Source organism: Anoplolepis gracilipes, chromosome 14 (genome assembly GCF_047496725.1).
Source record: "Anoplolepis gracilipes chromosome 14, ASM4749672v1, whole genome shotgun sequence".
Classification (NCBI taxonomy): domain Eukaryota; kingdom Metazoa; phylum Arthropoda; class Insecta; order Hymenoptera; family Formicidae; genus Anoplolepis; species Anoplolepis gracilipes.
The window spans coordinates 7,749,114-7,768,974 of NC_132983.1; the positions used below are offsets into that span (position 1 = coordinate 7,749,114).

The 19,861-nt window shown below is 29.1% G+C and overlaps 1 pseudogene; it reads left to right on the forward strand.

Annotated features, from left to right (window-relative positions):
* Nucleotides 1-11,781: 11,781 nt before the first annotated feature.
* Nucleotides 11,782-18,677, forward strand: LOC140673496 (cytochrome P450 4C1-like; annotated as a pseudogene).
* Nucleotides 18,678-19,861: the final 1,184 nt, after the last annotated feature.

The following is a 19,861-nucleotide window of genomic DNA, read 5'->3' on the forward strand; positions in this document are numbered from 1 at the left end:
TAAGAAAATGTTGCCTCATGTATTCCACACGATTGGAATATTTCTCGTTAGAAGGATTTCCTTCTAATGCTACAATGGTGAAAGCTGCAGCATAAATTCCACAACATATCCATCAGGTTGTACTTGAATCTTTGTAAATATTATATCATTTGCACTTATTTGTGGATAACGACGATCAATGGAATTTTTTTCTTTAGACGCCAATTTATCGTATGTACAACCGGATAAACTGTCGTACACTCGAAGCTTGGTGCTGTCAAAAAATATACATTGCCAGTGATCACTACAATTTCCTCCAATAATTTGTAAGCTTTTGTCGCTATGACTTGCTTCAATTAAATGAGGATATTCTAAATATAACACACTTTGTGTTTTAAAATGAGATTTATTTCTTACGACGCGTAAAAATCGGTCCAATAATTCGTCGTTTAGTTTGCAACGTACAGGTAATACATTGTCCCTTACTAAATTAATAACCTAGTAAAATGGAACTTTCTTAAAGAAATAATTGAACAAATGCTGCAATTTCGTGGAGAGGTATGTTTTGGAGTGCTTTTTGACATATCAAAAGTCCCCATGCGTGGAAGCTACGGAAAACTCACAGTGGTGACAAAAAGGTCCAAAAACCTGTTTTTCGTAAATAATTCGAAAAGTATCAAGTTTATGAGCAAAAACATGAATATCAAAATTGTAGTTAATAAAATTCCGCACAATTTGATTTTTTATAGAACTCCGTACAACCAATAGAAGCCGAGATAGAATTTTTTAAAATATGGATCATTTTGCGACACGACGAAAACGTGCCCGCGCGTCGTGCATTTTTCGTTAATATTTCGAAAATGGCCATTTGGATCGCAAAATCGTTTAAATGAAAGTTGTAGAGCACTAAATTGCGAATAAATTGCGTTTTTTTTATTCCTGTGCAATCGATATTTGCGGAGATACGAATGTTTAAAAATTTTTTTAGTGCGCTGTTAGTGGCTAAAACTACAATTTTCGTGTGAAAAAGTCAATTATAATTCAAAAAGTACTGATCGTACGCATATAGCATGTATTATAAAAGTAATAGGGAATAAAATTTTAAAACTTTTCATGTACATTTAAATTCATTTTGGTAATGAGTGTATGAGATAAAGGCAAGAAAGTTGCAAAATTTGAATTTTGAAAAGTATTTTGCAAAATAACTCATTTCCAGTTGACTGTAGGCTATAATAACATATACATTAATTAAAGACAATTAAATTATCTTTAAAATGTGCCGCAGCAGACCCTTCTACGATAAATCGTTTATGAGTTATAGGTGTTTAAAAATAAAGGCCAATATACATTTTTATTAAAAATTACAGTTATAGTTCATATACATATGAAAATGGTCCAGCTGCGTAAGTCCATCACGAGATGTGTTTTACTAAAAAAACAGGCATTGGAAAAATGCTGTATTTCGGATAAATTATGCCAAAATTGCATTTTCATTCCTTTTCTTGTCTATATCTTCATTTCTGTCAACTTTACAAAGAAAATGCACAGGACCTAAATTGAAGGAAATTTTGTTACGTTGGCGCAGCTGGACCATTTTCATATGTATATGAACTATAACTGTAATTTTTAATAAAAATGTATATTGGCCTTTATTTTTAAACACGTATAACTCATAAACGATTTATCGTAGAAGGGTCTGCCGCGGCTCATTTTAAAGATAATTTAATTGTCTTTAATTAATGTATATGTTATTATAGCCTACAGTCAACTGGAAATGAGTTATTTTGCAAAATACTTTTCAAAATTCAAATTTTGCAACTTTCTTGCCTTTATCTCATACACTCATTACCAAAATGAATTTAAATGTACATGAAAAGTTTCAAAATTTTATTCCCTATTACTTTTATAATACATGCTATATGCGTACGATCAGTACTTTTTGAATTATAATCGACTTTTTCACACGAAAATTGTAGTTTTAGCCACTAACAGCGCACTAAAAAATTTTTAAATATTCGTATCTCTGCAAATATCGATCGCACAGGAATAAAAAAAACGCAATTTATTCGCAATTTAGTGCTCTACAACTTTTATTTAAACGATTTTGCGATCCAAATGACCATTTTTGAAATATTAACGAAAAATGCACGACGCGCAAGCGCGTTTTCGTCGCGTCGCAAAATGACCCATATTTTTAAAAATTCTATCTCGGCTTCTATTGGTTGTACGGAGTTCTATAAAAAATCAAATTGTGCGGAATTTTATTAACTACAATTTTGATATTCATGTTTTTGCTCATAAACTTGATACTTTTCGAATTATTTACGAAAAACAGGTTTTTTGGACCTTTTTGTCACCACTGTGAGTTTTCCGTAGCTTCCACGCATGGGGACTTCTGATATGTCAAAAAGCACTCCAAAACACACCTCTCCACGAAATTGCAGCATTTGTTCAATTATTTTTTCCAAATCGTGAAATATCGAGCAATTTTACTGGGCTATAAAAGGAATAACCTGTTTATCGAGAAATTCTTTATGTCTCGCTATATCATCTTTAGTTAGGTCTTCTTTATTTTGTGAATAACTAACAATGATGCAATCGTCATCTTGTTCCGCATTTGTCAGAACAGTAATAATAGTATTAGTTGCTTCCATTGGTAAAATATTGGATTCGCAACATTGACTTTTTTTGATAATATTTTCGGTTATATTATATTGTCGACGATTTTTTCGACCAGTAAATTTTAGGCTGCTTCTTGAGCTTCTATTTTATTATATATTTGGGATTTCTAATAGGCATATGTCTATTATGTCGACTCCAAGATTTCGGGCATCATGCAATCATAATAGAAACGTGTTAAAAAGGGCAGCATTTGAGTATTCCAAAATACATTGTCCCTATTAACACGTACTATTTTTAAGCTTCTTGGCGTCCACACAGTGAAAATACAATATTCTCGCTGCGTTACACTTAACTGGCCTTGAACTTGATAGAAAAATCGATGTTTTGGATTCATCTTATCTAGATTTTTCTTATCAAAAACGCTTTTTAATTGAGGCAGCGTCTTTATAGCTTCTTCCGCTGTTAAATATTCAGCTGATAGAGGATATTTTATTTCTACCAGGCCATCTTTATCTATGAGCCCATCAGGAGAAGCACCCAAGCATGGATTTTTAACATCAATGAATAATTCGCAAGTTTTAATCTCCTTTTTCTTTTTTTTGTCCAATTTTTTTTGCAATTTTTTCCTCTCGCAACTATATTTCATAGCCGCGGTATTGATAGAGGGAGGGAACAAAATGTTCTTTACAATTGCAGCGCAAAATGTCACATGCAAACCGCATCTGGCATAAAATGCAACCAGCTCACGAATAAATCGCCTCTGGGATTATTTTTTAACTAATGCGCACATACAAACTGCATTTAGTACGAAATATTACAACCAGCTCACGAATAAATCGCTTCTGGGATAATTTTTTAACCAGTGCGCACATGCAAACCGCATTTGGCATAAAATGCAACCAGCTCACGAATAAATCGCCTCTGGGATTATTTTTTAACTAATGCGCACATGCAAATCGCATTTAATACGAAATATTACAACCAGCTCGCGAATAAATCGCCTCTGGGATTATTTTTTAACTAATGCGCACATGCAAACCGCATTTAGTACGAAATATTACAACCAGCTCACGAATAAATCGCCTCTGGGATAATTTTTTAACCAGTGCGCTTTGCAAACCGCATCTGGCATAAAATATTGCAACCAAATTACGACTAAATCGCCTCTGGGATAATTTTTTAACCAGTGCGCACATGCAAACCGCATCTGGCATAAAATGCAACCAGCTCACGAATAAATTGCCTCTGAGATTATTTTTTAACTAATGCGCACATGCAAACCACATTTTAATAATAGACTTTATATATACTACTTATATGTTTTATTTAGGAATTGTTTTAAAGATATAATTTGTAAAAAAATGTAAAGCAATTTTCATAATATTAATGTTTTAATGGACTTTATGAAAGTCAAATTACGAAATATTATCGTTTTCAAATGATACAAGTCATCACTCAAAAAGTGTGATTAATGACGTTAAAAATCCGTCTTGTGTTAATAGAAATATTTGGATTTTTAAATCAATGGACAATTTCAAGAACATTATAACATTATTTTATCATTTTAATAATTTGATTATTAGAGAATAAAGTATGTGCTTTATAAAAGTGAAAGTGTCAAATGGGACATTGTAATTTTCTCTATATATATTATATTATTTAAATAATATTATATATTATTATATTTTATATGTATATATTATTTATATATAACTTATGAATCAAAATTCATATTTGATAAAAAATATAAATTTATTCGAAAATAAGATCGCTCTTTGAGTAATGAAATCTTTCATTCGAAAACGATATGCCATAACATATTTGGATAACAATATAATATAATAAATAACATGATATAACAACATTAAAACATTTCCTTTTATATAAATGAAAATATTAACCTTTTCATCCAGCCTTCCTTGAAGAAAACTCTACGTTGACAGAGAGACAAATATTTCCAATCGTGCTGTTGATCCATAAATAACTAACACTACACAAATAACTTCACTACACTAAACGATATTAGAGCGTGCATCAGTAATGCCGAATCAGATGCATGGCTCACTCTCCGTATGACGCACACACAAGCGCTAGTCGTGTATATGTGGCGCCGCGCACGTGCCAAGCTCACATGTAAACAGCTTGCGCTTGTGTGTGTGTCATACGGGCCGTTTGGTGTCACCGGCGTGCATGTATATTACTCTACGCATGAAACAGACAAGGATAGTACTATTGTCCTTCCTTGTCACAGAAAAAGATTATAGCTCTGACTATCGCGACATAAGTCAATCTGCTGGTATACTAATCTACTGCTCTTTTTTATCCATTTATCTTCGATTTTCGTATGATAATATGCATGAAAGTGTTTTAAAACGAAATTATTTTTACTAGACCTCAAAATCATTTCTAAAAGTTTACATATATTCTTTCATGCATTTCCAAGCGGGAATCTATCTTATTTTGTACGTGCAAATTGCAAAACTTTTATATTAAACAAATATATGTATGACTTGACGCTAGCAGTCAATAATTTAAAACTGTAATTTTTTTTTCTCGTTTTTAACTGAAAATTGAACACAACCCCGGTTCGTTATTATATGTACTTTAATCATGGAGAAGCATTTTTCATTCTATGCAACTAATTTAATAATTTCGTTTAAAAACTAAACAATCGTTTTGATCGGTAAGGTAGTACGGTACGGTATCCCCTTAAATTCTCTTTTAAAGCCATGGTAATTACAATATTGGTACAAAATTAATATTGTCAGTTATTACGTAAATCTTATGAAAAAATATACAAGACGGTCCTCAAAAATCGTTAATCAGTAGCAGTAGTTTTTCTTTTGTTGGTCGAGCGTCGCGTTGACTGTGACGCCAGAGCGAGGTCTTGGCCTGCATGCACACAATTGGAAAATAGCGTAACTGCGCGAATTCAATTTGTTCCATGACCCCTTCCGCGGGGCAAGGGGACTGTAGAGAATAGCTATGGCGCCATCAAGCGGTGGCGGCTAACCGCCCTTGATTTATCGATCTAATTATCGACCGCCAGATAACATGTAACAAATACATAAAATAAAATGTAATATTTTAAGTAAATATACTAACATTTCTTTGAATTTAATATAATTACAAACTTTCAAATAAGGATTTATATTTATATACATTTACTTATTTATTTATTATTATAAGAAAAAATCGCGTATTATTAACTCAACATGTTATCTGGCGGTCGATAATTAGATCGATAAATCAAGGACGATTGGCCGCCGCCGCTTGATGATGCCATAGCTATTCTCTACATTCCCCTTGCCCCGCGGAAGGTTCTAGAAACATCAAATTTGCGTAGTGACATGAGCTGCGTACAGCTTTTTGCGCAACTCATGCATGCGGTTCTTGGATTGTGTGCGTGTTTCGACAGTACTGAATGTTTCGTAAATATAACGAATTTAACACTGAAAAAAAGAATATTTAACACAACTAAACACTCTATTCTTTTTAATAATGTAATGCATTTTTAAAATTTTATATTATAAATAACAATTTTTGTTGTTTTGCTCCTATAACCTTTATATTTTGTTTAGCTTTTTCTATTATCTCTCTACACAACAATTTATCATCGGCAATATTAAAAACATGGATACTTCGCCACCATCATCACCGTTTTTACAGACTCTATCATCTTCTCCAATGTCATCATCAAATCCATCTTCCCCTAATTTTTCTCAATGTCTTCTAAAAAAATCAAGAACATGGCAAGTATTTAATCGTGGAAATGAAGGAAATAAGCAGGTAAATTCATAAAAATAATTTATTTAAAAATAATTTAAAAATTAATTTAAAATAGCTGTGAATAGTAATTGCTATTAAATAATAATTGAATGTATCATATCTACTTCACACATTTATGTCTTTTTTAAATACTAAAATTTGATCCAAGATGTCAAGAATCAGAAAAATAATTATATAACTAAAGCATTATAAGAAATAGAAAAGAAATATTTTTATAACTTAAAATAAAAAACTAAAGAATTAAAAGTGTCATATGTATTGTATTTCAACAGCAATGATGTATGACAATTTAGTTTGAACTAAAAAAGTATTATCTTATTTTTGTTTCTAGCCATCTAAATCTACTCTCTATAACTGGAAACGTATAGAATGATTTAAACAAACTCCTAATGAGGAGCAATCCAGTAGCACTGAAGCTAATATAGATAAACCAATTATTGATTTATCAAATCAAGAACGAAAAGAAGATGAGGCATCCGAAATGCTGCCATCTAGTGAAAAGAATTATTTCACGAATTTAAACAGCAGTGTTTTTGATACTGATAATATCAAAAACAGTGTTTTTGAAAGTGAAGTTGAAAGTATAATTATTGATGAATGTTTATTTCATGATGAGAGTTGGTTTAATGTCGGTGATTTCAATTCAGAATCAAATCATGACGATAATACTGAAAATATTCTAGAAGAAAATGATATTAATAAGGAGGAAATTAAGTTATATGATGGCTGTCAGTATACTGTTGATGAGGCTATTCTTGATTTATTAGATGACCACTTAAATAACAGGTAAACAAAGAAAAGTCTTCATGATCAAGTTTCAACCTTTATAAAATATTTACCGAAATCAAATAACTGCCCTAAATCTGTTTATCATATTTTAAAGTATGTAAGAGATTTAGCCCCATTATACAAAGAAACTAAGTATTACTATTGTTCAAAATGCTTTGCTTTATCACCTTGCGATGATCAAGTTTTATGCATTGTATGTAATTCTTCAGGGCAAAAAGCATTTTATGGTTTTTCTATTGAGGATCAAATTAAACATTATTTTGAAAACTGTAGACTTCATGAAGTTTTAAGAAGAAAGGAAAATGTTAAAGATATTATAGGAGACATTTGTGATGGTTCTGAGTATATAAAAGTGCAAAGTAATTGTCAATGCGAGATAACTTTAATGCTAAATACAGACGGAATTTCTTTAAGTCGCAGCTCAAAGACTAATTTGTATCCATTACTGTATGCTATATGTGAAATTTCACCTAAATTAATATCTTCCTTTATAATACTTAGTGGAATGTAGTGTGATACTGATCATCCTCCAATAAATATATTTTTGAGACCATTTGTTGATTCTTTGGTTAGTATTTATAATAAAGGTGGTGTGAAGTGGACGCATCCAAATAATTCTGATATTCAGATAACTTCAGTTATAGCTCCAGCTGTATGTGCTGATGCTCCAGTCAGAGCCCAACTACAAAACATTACGAGCCATACTAGTTTATATAGTTGTAACACTTGTGAACAAAAAATAAAAAAATATCCTTTGACTCGTCATGAATTAACATTAGTTGCTCAAGGACAAACTGTTAAGAGAAAAAGTGTTTTTTTATTTAAAAAAAGCCAGTTTGCCTTCGGACCAATGAGAGAATGTTAAAACAAGCTAAAAAGGCAGTTAAAAAAAAAGAAGTCAAAGGTATCAAAGGTTCAGCCATTTTATTTTTAATTCCCTTGACCTTTCAAAATGTGTATTTGGAGAATATATGCATCTTGTTTGTTTGGACGTTGTACGCCGTTTTATGAATCTCTGGTTCAACGTTAATGAAGGCGAATGGTATATTGGAAATTACGTGAATGAAGTTAATCAGTTTCTCATCAATATTCGACCAAGCATTATAGGCAGATTGCCACGAAGAGTTTCAGAAATGAAATCTTAGAAAGCTAGTGAATTTAGAGCATTTCTCTTGTATTATTCTCTTCCAACTCTTTCTAAGTTTTTATCCGATGCTTATTTGCAACATTGGATCCTTTTCGTAATATCTATTTATTTACTCCTTCAGGAAGACATTAAATTATCTGATATTGAAATGGCGGAAACAATGCTCAGAATGTTTGTAAAAAACATTGAAACTTTATATCGACCTAAAGATTATGCTTATAACGTACATGAGATTCTTCATCTTCCATTATACGTGAAGAGATGGGGATCTTTGTGGGCTACTTTCAGCTTTCATTTTTGAAAAATATAATGGAGTCCTTTGTCAACTTATTCATGGAAAAAAAAATAAATGGAAGGAGTTAATCAATAATCTTGGAATTGCTCATGGAGTTGAAATTTTGAGACGTAAAGTTCATGACTTTAATACTGTTAGAATTCAAAGCACTCATTGTAATTTCCAGCCGTTGAATAAGTGTAGTTTAAATAATGTTTCAGATCAAGATTTTCTTTATGCTTGTAATTTTGTGAAACCGTATGTTGTATTTTCTAGAGTTCGACAAATTTTCTAGACTTTCAACAAAGCGAAATATTTACCTCATTGCTGTATCGCAGAGAAAGAAACGAAACAATTTCACTGCATGTATATTTTCAAGATGAGCTAGAACAGTTTTCAGGTTACGGCGAAATAAAATTCTTTGTAAAAAACAGTGATAATAACAATAATATTTATGCAGTAATTAATGTTTTCAAAATAATTCATACTGCTATTTTCTTTCATGAAGCTAGTCGTGTTAAGGTTAGTCACATAATTCCAGTCATGTCCTCAAATGAGTTGAAGTGTATACTCTTTCGATGTGTATTATTTAAAGTTATAAGAGTTGGAGATTTTGTGTGCCACAATCCAAATTTTATCGAAAAGAATTTATAATATATATTTATAAATACTTATTAATAAAGTTGCTTTATATTATATATGATGCTATATCTTACATAAAATACCTTACAAAAAATTAATATTATTGCTGGATAGTATTAATAAATATCAATTTTCTATTTTTTAATTTGTGTGAGACGTAAGAATGTGCTTTTTTTATTATAAGACAATGAGAACTGCTATTAATTTGACCTGCTTATTCATATATATTTTATATACATGTGTATAATATATATATATATATATATATATATATATATATATATATATATATATATATACACATATATATGTGCGTGTGCGTGTGCGTGCGCGTGTGCGTACGCGTGTGCGTGCGCGTATGCGTGTGCGTGTGTGTGTGTGTGTATGTGTGTGTAAAGTATTTAGTGATTATTTTAAGATAAAATAATCATTAAATACTTTACACACACACACACAAATCCCAAATATATAATAATCCTAATATTTTCACATAATTATAAAAACTTTAATAGATTATTATTTGTAATTTTCGCGCAAAGAGAAACGAAAATAATAAAGGAAAAACACGTTTTTAATTTTAAATAATTAATTGACTTGTACAATATAAATTGTATAAATTTAATTAATATATACATGACATACAATTAATATATACAGGATATCCGGTAATAATCGCCCCAACCTAGAGCAGATTCTCTGACTAATTTAGAAACGATTTTTCTTTAGTGAAAATATAATGTTGATATATCAATAATTTTCGAGTTACAAAAACGATTGAAAAAAAAGGTTTCTCGTAAACAAAAATTTGTAGATTTGAAAGAGTAACATATAATATTATACATTCTTTAGTTAATTTTAGGTAGAGTTATTTTAATAAAATTTGAATTTAAGTTATAAAGTTCTAAAGTTATGTACTGACAAAAATTAGAAGTTTTGAAAAAAATTGTTATCTACCACGACACATTTTCATTAAAAACAAAAATCGTTTCCAAATTGATTAGAAAATCTGTCCTTAATCATTAAAGCGATTATTACCAAACATCTAGTGTATGTATAATGCTTATGATTTATTTAATACTTTATACTTTTTTGAATGGAACTAAACTTTATTTATACAACTAAAGCTAACATTTTATGAGCAGTAAAGAGCAGCAGCAAAAATGTTACTGCTCATGAAATGTTAGCTTAAGAGTGCCTTATTAAAATATATAAAGAATTTATAAGCACTCTATATTAAGATTAAATATGGTTAAATTTTAAGGATTTTATATAAACATTTAATAAAGGATCTTATATAATTTAATAAGGATACTATTTTGTCCAAGTCATATGAAGACATTTAATAAAGCATTATATAAAACTTAATATAGATCTTTATATTATCTCATTAAACCTTTATAAAGTTTTAATAAATAATTGAATTCTTATTAAAATCTTATTAGTGTCTTATTAAGTTTAAATAAAGTTTATATTGAATTATATTAAATACATATTAATTTTTTTTCACGGGATCATATTCTGGATTGTTATTTGTTGCTTGATACTCGCCTTTGTCCTTTAATTTTAATTAAATTTTATATGTACATGCGAAAATATGGAAAAATGAGAACACCAAAAGATAAATATTTTATATTTTCCATTTTTATTTTTTAGCTATTTACGAGATTATTCAAAACTCTCAAAAAATACTGTTTATGCATTGTTATAATAATTAACATAAAAAAGAACGATCAAATTCTGTTTTCAATGTGATTGTTGTATTTCTCACAAAATCCGATTTTTTTTTAGAAATATCTTTTCTTTGTTTTCCTTTTCCTAGTAATTCTTTTTACTCTCGACTGTTGCCAATCGTTGGTAAAAAAATGGAGACAATATGCGTTTTAATTATTCAAAAATTGAATTGGTATCCATCTTAACTCTTGCTAACTATAGTATAGTTTGTTATTTTTTGCTCATAAGTTTTTTATTAATCAAGGCATATAATTATCATTTTAATTATTTATTTTCTTATGATGTTCCCAGTGCTCCATCTTTGAAATATCATCGTCCGTTTGATCACACGAGAAATAAAGGAGAGGAGATGCGAGAAATACATTTGTGCGTGTTCCGGGACAAGAAATCACGTAACATTTTTATATATACAATATATATTTTCTTGATAATGTTGAACGTACGATATGCGTAATAATTTTTTATCATTTTTGCAATTCATCTTCTTATACATACTTACATGACATCCGTGTTAATTTTAAACGGCTATTTGTGGTTAATTGAGATGAATTTCATATAAAACGGACGAAAAGGACAAAGTAGTAAATCGGCCTTTAACTGCAGACTTTTTAAGTAATCTACAGGTTCCAAGTAAAAATTGTATACCAAAGATGCTATTGTAGTCTTCAACTCCAGCAGATCGAATTTTTGACCTATTATACAATTCAAAGTTTATCGACACTATCAAAAATTATCGATAAGAGCACAAACGAAAATAATAATTTACCTATGCAATTTCTCGGTCCTGCGCTGAACGGTATATAGGAATATGGATGACGATTCTGTATTCTCTCGGGCAAAAATCTATCTGGATCGAATACTTCTGGATTTGGCCAAAAATTGGGATCTCTGTGAACTCCGTAGATATAAAGATATACCATCGTTCCAGCAGGTACGACATATGATTCTGAAAAGCGTATTTTAAAATTACAAAATATTAAAATTTACAAAAATAAAAATTTCTTTTAAATAGATGTATATAATACTGTATATATTTTAAAAATGTTAAAGCATAAAAAAAATAAAGCATAAAAAAAAATAAAGCATAAAATTTTTTAACTTTATTTTAGCAAGATTTTAATTCACTCTTTTTTTTAATTTTCATATTCGATAACTTTTATTTCATGGTACTTGGTAGTTAAGCTTTATCTTTTTACCTTTCTATTTCTATGGTCCTTGGATTGCATGTGAAAAAATAAATGATATTTGTTTTACAACAAAACTGTCATAATTACCTTGTGTGAGAGACAGAAAGAAAGAGAGAAAGTGTGTGTGTTAAAGAGAGTAATAAAGACAGAGATAATATCATTGAAATAATTTTATGTATTTTATGTAGTTAATAATTTTGAAGAGTTATAAATAATGTGATAGTTTTATTTATTATAATGAAAAAAATATTATTTGCGTAAATTAAATAAACAAATTTTTATTGTTTATTGTTTATAATTATGTTTCTATTCATGATATTTAATTTCTTAAGTTTCTAAAATAAGATTGCAAATTCTCTGATCAGTGCTTTATAGTATCAAAATTAAGTCGAGTATTATATTTATTTTGTTATCTATAAAATGTTTCAGTTATTTTAACATTGTTATAATTTTATTTCCTTTATAAATGTATAAAAAGAAATGCTTTTTAAGTGATCGCATCATAATGTCCGTTTAAAGTTTAATTTAAAATTTAGTTTTGTGCAAATTTTTGTGCGTATGTACTTTAACTCTAAAAATATATTTTTATTGCTAAGCAAAGATAGAATTCCCACAATAATAGACTTTGCAATGAGAGTCATGCGCGGATGTGCATGCGTAAAATTTCTTATTTAGAAATTAATTCTTTCGCGAAATTTGATTTTTTCTCGTCTACATCTCTTTAGGGGGGTAAAGAGGGGTATAGAATTCTCAAAAAATCTATTACTTGGTGAAACGCACCAAGTAAAATATGTGCCCTGTGCACGAATCAAATTTCGCGAAAGAATTAATTTCTAAAGCGAAAAAGAATTAATTTCTAAATAAGAAATTTTACGCATCAACATCCGCGCATGGCTCTCATTGCCAAGTCTATTATTGTGTTTGTAAATATCGGAGCCTTATGTATTTCGAATTATTAAAGATAGAATTGTTTTGTAATAAACGGAGCTATTAATTAAGCATTCGCACACTTTCGTAAACAAAAAATTAATTTGAAAATTTTGTGTGATTTTTATCAAATTTATTATCACGTTAAACACATAAATACATTGAGTTTTCATATAATATATAAATTATATAATTATCACGATTGTTTAACAGCATTTTTTTTGTTTATCTAATTGTTAAACATTTGCGCAAAAATAATATAATATACATTTAATAAGATTATAATAATTAATCAAAGTTAACAATTTGTGGTATTAAAGAAAATTTATGTGTAAAAATCATGCGTTTATACTAATTATATTATTAATCAAAATTTTTCAAATGTTGCAATAAAATGTTATAAAGTTTTATTTTATATAAATAAGTACTGTCCAAAATTACCTGATCAATTCTTTGAAGCGACGTTTAATTGAAACGCTACTCAAATGTTTAAAATGTTTTGAATGAAATATTGCAAGTTTTCTTAAGTAGATACATGTGCCAGTAAAACAAATTTCCGCAAACTGACAATGCACATCTGAGGTTTATACTTATAATATCTCAAGAACGTATTATAAATATTTATAATAATCAGAGCGTATTACAATAATAATAATAATATTAATAATGATAATAGTGATCTTAAGAGGTAAGTTAAATCGTATTTGATTAAAAACAACACATTTGATAAATGTTTACTTACACTCGGATTGTTTTCATTTTTATATATGTTAGAGAAAATATATTCCTAATTAATAAATCCCGAGATAATACATCCCGAGAAAAAATGGATTTAATATGGTCAGATGTAAACATACATAATTAGATATGAAAAGATCTGATCACATGTGTAATTTTATATGATCATATATAATATTCGAAAAATGCTGCAATATGATCTTATATGACCATATCTCTATATAATCATATTTTGTTAAATTTTAAAAGAATTATATATGAAAACAGATCTAGCTGAATGTAATTATATCTTTATATAATTATATAATTATATCTTATTTTTATAAGATTATATTATGCCAAATTTCGGATATTATTATATGATCAAATTATATTGTCCCGGGAAAAAAAAGTCCATATAAAATTGGCCATATATGGATTTTGTCAATATCTGAGCATATCTTGCCAAATATAGTTATATATGATAATATGATAATTAAATAAAATCACATATATGATATCATATGATTTTATTTAATTATCATATAATATCATATATGACTATACTTGGTAAGACACGATCAGATATTGACAAAATTCATATATGGCCAACTTTTTTTCCCGGGCACTTATAGTTTACTTTAAATATTAACGCTGACTTTAAATAAAACTTGTTACAAAATTATATTAATTTTAAATTATATAGTTTTATTGAATTACGTTTTAGAATTTTTAGGCCTTGGTTCTATAACAATTTATTATTCTCGTTATCGCCACAAGGAAGAAAGCAAAAAAAACTTAAAAATATTGCATGGATTTATGGAAAAAGTACGTTTTAAATCATGTTATTTTAATCCTTTAAACTCTCTTTTTTGCATAATATTACAATAAACCTCATAATCTTCGTACCGTAAGATTACATAATTAATCAAAAATATTAATAACACATTATGCTGTTAATATTATGCTATAGCACAATATGCTAATGTCAATAAGTATAAAAAATCATTTTTAAAAATTAATATCGTACTTGTATGTGTAGATAATTGCGGAAAGAAAACTTTATCACGAACGCACCAATGGTCGGTACTTGAAAAACCTTGAAAGTGACAAAGAAATAGATGATGTCGAAGTGTTTGAAAGTATGTAAGAGATCAGCTTCTAATTTAAGCTTGTTTGCACAATCTAAAATTATTGTTGTAGTATTTGTACAAAATATACGTAATGAGATATAGCATATGTCTGTCGTAAATTAAATCATTATTATTTCTAATAGAGGTTGATCTTTATACAAGAACAATGTTAATTAAAGAATGCAATAATGAGATTGAGCTAATATGCTGTTTTTGTTTCTAAAAAGTTAAAAAAAAGCGGCTGGCCATGTTGGACCTTTTAATAGCGGCATCTCGAGAAGGTTTATTAACTGATTCGGACATTAGAGAGGAAGTCGATACCTTTATGTTTGGAGTACGCATCAGTATAATCTTTTTTTTAATTTTGTATATTTAAGCATGTATAATTGTATTACGTTATACATAATACAATAATACAATAATTAATGATGATGATTACGATATTATAGCGAGAAATATGATGTTTGCTTTATTACTATTAACTGAACACAAAGATATTCAGGAACATTTTTTTAATATTATTGCAATGTATTATTTAAATTACAATTTTAACTCAAAGTTTCGTAAGGATAATTATAGTACAGATCTGTAGTACTGATATCAAGTTTTTGTTGTAATGCATATTTTGTTATAGCCCCAGAAAAGGCTACAGATTTAATAAATATATATATATACATATAATTATATTGATGCAGGAATGCATCGCGAGCGAAGCGATAATCGCGCGAGCCGCTGACGCAGCGAGCCACGCGCGCCCGAGACCGAGCGCGAACGCGAAACCGGAAAGCGCTCTCGGAAACGCACCGGAAAGGTGTCGCCGAATTGCTAAAAGTACAAGCGAGGAAATTCGACTTTGAACTTCCTCGCCTGCACTGAAACACGAATTCAGCAACATAACCATATTTGGTCATGTTGCTAAGGGACCCCCTCCGAAAAACCATGCAGTTCGGAGGGAAGCTCAGCACCCGCCGCGATGAAGCGACGGGCAGTCGTTAATTAGAACCGAACGAGTAACAATCGCCACGGGCAGCTACTGACCAGATTCAATAGAGTCATACTCGCATGACTAAGAGATATACGCGCACCTGAGATAAGCCGACGCGTATCAGACTACCGGTACGGCGGTGTATACGAGAGATACCGCTCTCTCACTCTAACCGATAGCAAGCGCGAGTAGTATAACGTTCGCTGGGAGCAGTGACAAAATATCACACCATTGACCTTAATTAAACTATCATATATTTTTGCGAGATATAGAAGAATTATACAAGTTGTGAAATTAGTAGAATAAAAAGATTACAATTAAAGGAAAAGTGTAATACAATAAAAAAGGGGAAACCGCCCGACGCATCCCCGACATTCCCAAACGATCCCGACAAATCCCGTGCCCCTTCGCGGAGGCACAACAATTTGCTATATACCGAATGTCTTAAAATTAAATATCAAAACTTCGAGAGCATATAGCAAATCGATAAACTAAGAAAAAACTCCCTTACAAAATATCGCTTGGTTTTGCTTTGTTTTGAACAAAATTAAAAGAAAAACAAACAAAAAATATTTTATCCAAAATATAAAACAATACTACAATTATTATATTTATCAAAAAGTACTATAAAGTAAAACATGATAAGATATACTCGGCAATGAGAGCCCATGCGCGGATGTTGATGCGTAAAGAAACTGCGTAAAGAAATTAATTCTTTTCACGAAAGAATTTTTAATTACTGCACAGAGCACATATTTAGATTCTCATTTTTGAGAATTCTAAAAACCCCTCTATACCCCCCTAAAGAGATGTAGACGAGAAAAAATATCGGGGCGAAGTCGCTGAATCGGGAATTGAACCCGAGTCTTCCGCCCCGATATTTTTTCTCGTCTACATCTCTTTAGGGGGGTATAGAGGGGTTTTTAGAATTCTCAAAAATGAGAATCTAAATATGTGCTCTGTGCACTAATTAAAAATTCTTTCGTGAAAAGAATTAATTTCTTTACGCAGTTTCTTTACGCATCAACATCCACGCATGGGCTCTCATTGCCGAGTATATCTTATCATGTTTGTAAATATTGGAGCCGTATATATTTTCAAATTATTATAAAGTAAAAGTTATGAAACATTAAAATTAAAAAAAAGAGTGAATTAAAATCCTTTTAAAATAAAGTTAGAGAATTGTGAATAAATACGCGATATCGCAGAGTTAAGAGCCATTTACAATAAGTGTTGTAAGTTGTGGGCCACAAGGAATTAACCAATCACAGTTGACCTTAAAGAAGAATATTGAATATCATTGCTTAGACCACCTTTTATTGTAGCCTGCTACTTTAGTTTGTTTTTGTTTATATTTATGCCTTTCTACTATGAATTAATTACAGTTGCTCATCAGAAGTCTACAAGCGAATAATTAATCACATCTGTCACAATATGTCACATACATATTCTAATTTTGTTGAATATATCAACGTGAGTTTTTGCGATTTTCTTCAAAACGTAGCAAAAACAAGCAAATTACTAAAACACTTCTTTTCTTAATTTATCAATCTCTCACGCTTTTAAAGTTTTGACATTTATTTTCGAGGCATCCTGTATGTACATTAGTTTCTACATATATATAAAAAAAAATTATTTTAAAATAAATATAAAAAATTTATTTTGATTTTATTAAGAATTTATAAGTATGTATGTATGTACATGTAAACCAGAATGTTAAACAATACACTTTAAACATCATTAATAATACAGGAACGTCTAAGGGTTGAAGTTGATACCGTGAAGCAAGAGAATGGAGGGCGAACGATGAAAGCGTTGCAAAAATGATCATATTTAGAGAGATATTTAAAGGAAGCGCTACGTTTGTATTCCAGCGTGTTTTTAATATTTCAAAAAGCTGCCGAAGATGTAAAATTACGTAATGCACTACTTTTTTGCTCTATATATTTCTGGACATGTAACATTACATGAAGTATAAATTATCAAACGTACAATAAATTAAATTATTTTAAGATTTTAAGAATACCAATATTTTGTATCTTTTATTTTTTTTAATTTCGTATTTTTGTAAATTTCAATATTTTGTAATATCATTTATGTGGTTCAGATTCATACAAAATTCATATAAAATTATGTAATCCATTTTTGTTGCATATTGTTACAAATCACATTACACGAAGTATATATTATCAATTGTAAAGCTTAAATGCTTTAACATTTTTAAAATATGTACATCTTTTTAAAAGAAATTTTTATTTTTGTAAATTTTAATATTTTGTAATTTTAAAATACGCTTTTCAGAATCATATATCATACCTGCTGGAACGATCGTATATTTTCATATCTACGGAGTTCACAGAGATCTCAATTTTTGGCCAAATCCAGAAGTATTCGATCCGGATAGATTTTTGCCCGAGAGAATACAAAATCGTCATCCATATTCTTATATACCCTCCAGTGCAGGACCGAGAAATTGCATAGGTAAATTATTATTTTCGTTTGTGCTCTTGTCGATAATTTTTGAAAGTGTCGATAAACTTTGAATTGTATAATAGGTCAAAAACTCAATCTGCTGGAGTTGATGGCTACAATAGCATCTTTGGTGCACAATTTTTACTTGGAACTAATGGATTATTATTTAAAAAATATGCAATTAAAGTCCGATTTACTTCTTTGTTCTTCGTGTCCGGTTTATATGAAATTCATCCCAATTAATCACAAATAGCCGTTTAAAATTAACACGGATATCATGTAAGTATAAGAAGTTAATGAATTGCAAAAATGAAAAAAAATTATTACGCATATTATACGTTCAACATTATCAAGAAAATATATATTGTATATATAAAAATGTTACGTGATTTCTTGTCTCGGAACACACAAATGTATTTCTCGCATCTCCTCTCCTTTATTTCTCGTGTGATCAATCGAACAATAATTTTTTTAAAGATAGAGCACTGGGAACATTATAAGAAAATAAATAATGAAAATGATAATTATATGCCTTAAATCTGCCTTGATTAATAACAAACTTATGAGCAAAAGATAAACTGTACTATAGTTAGCAAGAGTTAAGATGAATATCAATTCAATTTTTGAATAATTAAAACGCATATTGTCTCCATTTTTTTACCAACGATTGGCAACAGTCGAGAGTAAAAAGAATTACTAGGAAAAGGAAAACAAAGAAAAGATATTTCTAAAAAAAAATCGGATTTTGTGAGAAATACAACAATCACATTGAAAACAGAATTTGATCGTTCTTTTTTATGTTAATTATTATAACAATGCATAAACAGTATTTTTTGAGAGTTTTGAATAATCTTGTAAGTAGATAAAATATAAAAATAAAAAATATAAAATATAAAATATTTATCTTTCAATGATCTCATCTCTCCATACTTTTGCATGTACATATAAGATTTAATTAAAATTAAGAGACAAAGGTGAGTCTTAAGCAACGAATATAAAAGCAGAATATGATTCTGAAGAATTTATACGCAACCAGCATTTAGTTCAGAATATTTTTGATTATTAAATTTTAATAACGCCAGAACTGATTAGATTTACAATAGATTGAATTAATATGTATATTTAATCGATAGTTCGAATAAATATACATAAAAAAATTTTTCCGATTAGAAATAGAAAAAGTATACTATATTATATAAATTTATTCTTCTATTAGCATGTTTCAAGATATTGAAAATATTATATCCAATAAAGTGATCAAATAAATAAATGTGAATATTCTATGTTAAATATATTTTACTTTTAATTATTTTTTTATTACTTTTTGATATTTTTCTTCTTTCTATCTCCTTGACATCTTCGTATCTTCGAATCTTTATATTTTCATTATATAAAATTTTTAATATTTCAGAAACATGTTAAAATTATATAGTGCTTGTGTCTCTTTATTTCTATTGAACGTAATTT